Source organism: Nannospalax galili, unplaced genomic scaffold, assembly GCF_000622305.1.
Source record: "Nannospalax galili isolate Female #2095 unplaced genomic scaffold, S.galili_v1.0 scaffold198, whole genome shotgun sequence".
Classification (NCBI taxonomy): Eukaryota; Metazoa; Chordata; class Mammalia; order Rodentia; family Spalacidae; genus Nannospalax; species Nannospalax galili.
In genome coordinates, this window is record NW_008341748.1 from 323,062 (window position 1) to 326,704 (window position 3,643).

Consider the following 3,643-nt stretch of genomic DNA (forward strand, 5'->3'; position numbering starts at 1 on the left):
AGAGAAGTAACTTATACAATAAGCATTGTGCTACTACAATGAAACACCCAAAATAATTAGCATAAACAGAAACGTGTTTTTCTGTCTCATCAATTTGGAGGGTTTTTGGCTTCTGACAAGGGTGGTATATCAGGGACATTTTGTAAAGTATGTGACTGAACAAATTGTTCACTTTGTGAACCTTGATACACAAAGAGAGACATATTTTTCAATCTCCTTTAACAGCATTCTTCAAATTTCATTGACCTTGTCTTATAAAGATTCATAATACTTACTAGTGTTATCTTCAATACATGGAACTTTGGAGGCAACTCAGGCAACCTGTAGAAAGTTGTACATCTACACTCACTTGTAGCTCATTGGGTTTCCTTAATACACTTCGTATTTTTAATTCTTTATCAGGTAATTAATGCAGTTCTAATTCCTTGGGTTGAATTAATTCCAACTTTTTATATTCCTTTGGCAGTGTCATGCTTTTTTTACTTTTGGTGGGTATTTCATGTTGTTTTGCACTGATGTTTGCATGTTTGATGGAACAGTCACCTCTTGTAGACTCCTTAGAATTATTTAAATAGAGAAAGATATTTACTTATCAGTAGGGGCAAACATAATGTTTGAGTGGAATGTAATAATTTCAGCTCTCCCTGGAAACAGTGGAGTGGTATAGCCTCCTCTTAGCTCTGTCAGTAGATATGAACATGGGAAAAGACTGTGGGGGCATTTGTTGCTAAGGTTGTGAATGTCTGTGGCAGAAGCCACAACCTTTGGAGTCTTCATCAGCAATAAAGGCTTTGCAGGTTATTATACTCTTTTTCTGTCAAGAAAGGAAAGTCTGATAAAAATATTCTTGTTTACTCTGGGTTTTGAATATGGGTATGTCCAAGAAGATTGTGGTTCTGGTGTACCAGACATGGGAATAACTCGCTGGCATCAGTGAGTGAGGTAAGATCACTTTTAGAACAACATTATCTAAAGTCTGCTGTTTGGGCTTATATGGAGTGACTGTGGGTTTGTGGTCTGACATAATAAAACTGGTGTCTGTGTAAGAGGCACTTACACTAGCCATGGAAACAAGATAGAAAGTTCAAACACACAACTGTGGTTCCAGGATCTAGGACACATATGTGATGCTATTACTGTCGCTTATGTGCACAACATAGTGATTTAGTTGGCATCCCAGTTTGCTGTGGTCTATGAGAGCAGACACTGTGAGGCCCCTCACTAGTGAAAGCCCTGGGAGAGAAGGGTTAGCAGGAGCCAAGAGTACTATTGTGTTCCTCATTTGGAGAGTCTCCTGGGATCTGAGCTGACGAGGACTGTGGTTATAGCTTGATACATGGCTAATGCTGATAAAAGCTGCCTGTCTTTGTTCCAAGCTATCTCCAGATAACCCATGAAATGAATACATAGTGTGTCTTTCTGGCAGTTTCTTAAAAAGGCTGGAGAAGCTTTAATATGCTGTACTGATTTCTCATGAGAGGAACATTTAAGTACTGAGCCAAGATAACCCGATCCTTTAGAGAATGCAGGCACAATGATACTGCTATGTATATAGTTTCTGTACAATTATTCTTTTTCATTATTGTTGTAGATTCTTAAACTCTGGGGCTTCTTCACTCTAATTTCTGGATCATTTTCTCATATAAAGATTATTGTTGAGGAGCAAAGTTTTGGATATCATCCTCTGCCTTTTTGCTGAAACCACTATAACTTCCTTATATACAGTTTTAATTTGGGCATGTGCAATTAGAAATTTGATAGACTTGCCAAATTAAATCTTCAAAAATATTATATGGCTTTACATTCCCAGATCATAATTGATAGATTGTATTATCAAAACTTTAATTTGACATTCTGATAGCTAAAAACTGTATTCTTTAATATTGCATTATTTACTGAGATTATTATTTTTTAAATTATTTATTTAATAACCACGTAATTAGAAGAAGCATTTCATTACAACAGCATTGACATATTCAATAACAATTTCCAGGGCTAAGATGCATCTCTTTCAAAATTGGCTGTAAATTTTTAGGTTTACAGTTGAATTATTACAGTTATACAATATTGTACTCAGTATAAACTGTATAAGACATAAAATTAAATGAGGTTTTAACCTTTAAAAAAGATCTCCATTTCATTAATAAAATACACAGTATCATACAGAAAAATTCATTTTTAATGCAATTGACACTGAGGTATTTGCACATGTGTTTCTGATCTCTGTATATCTGATTATTACTAGTCACAGTTGCTACTTTCTAAGCTCCTTGGCATCTGAGCATGGATATAAGTCATCAGGTAGATTTCAAAGGTAATGTTTTTCACATCTAATAATTATTAAGGAGCAAATTTTTATGCTTTGAAGAATTATTATTTTTTATTTTTTTAATTCAATAACCACATGATTAGAAGAATCATTTCATTACAGCTTTAACATATTCAGTAAAACACTCCAGAGCAAGGATACATCTCTTTCAAAAGAGGCTGTAAATTTATAGGTTCACGGTAGAATTAATGCAGTTATACAATATTGAAGTCACTATAAACCCTGTAATATATAAAATTGACTGAGTTTTTCCCTTTAAAGGTCCATTTCATTTTAAAATATACTGATTCTTACAGAAAGACGCATTATTTTTGCTACTAACACTGAAATGTTGGGGCAAGCATCTCTAATCTGTATGTATCTGATTATTACTAGTCATAATCAGTTGCACTTGGATCCTTGGCACCTGTGTATGTCTATAAAGTCACCGAGTAGACTGCAATGGTAATGTTTATCACCTCTACTAATTAACATGACATAAATTTTTATGCTTCCTCCTCAAATATAATACATTTTTTAATAATTTGTTGATTTTTTGTGTGTATATTACACAGAACATCCCAAACCACCTTATTCAACTATACACCCACTTCCCAGATGGCACCCTCCCATAGCCTCCCTCCCCCCACTAGAGCCTTTATGTGCTGTTGTTCCTGCTACTGTCCACTGTGTGGTCTGCACCCCAGCTGTTCCCCTCTACTTGTCCATCTGGTACATCTAGTCAGCCTATCTAGAGGTCTTTGTTTTAGGAAGGTCAGCTGTTGCTCATCTAGCAGCAGTCAGTTGCCAAAATTCCTTTAGATAAGATTGGGGTCTGCTGTTCATTTTCCCAGTTCTATGCTGGGTTACTATCTGGGAGTCCCTTTGGCCACCCTGGCCAACAACTCAAGAGAAGATATCTCCTATCTGGCATTGTTGCTTTTTATGTAGCGTTTAGCTATACATATGGACTCTTAAAAAGTATATTGGCCCCTTTAATAACTGGTTATACTTTCCTTTTGGGCGTTTAAGGCCATACAGTTGGCCCAGATAAACCAATTTATTATTACCCTTAAGGCCGTTTGAGGATCTGTTCCTCTGGGGTCACAGGGGCTTGGGAGGAGCCCCTGGCTCCTTTCTTTTGCCAGTTCTGCCTATGTGAAGATAAGTCAAAGATCCTGCTCAACCATTGCTGGCTTTGCTTGGAAGCATGGAGGAAATGTTTCCTCTGTGTTGATCCTCCTTTTTGTAGACTGGACACTGGTTCAAGTCCATCCGGTGGGGTCTCCAAAGCCTCCTTGATTAAGAGGACAGGTGACTCACCACAGTTACAGG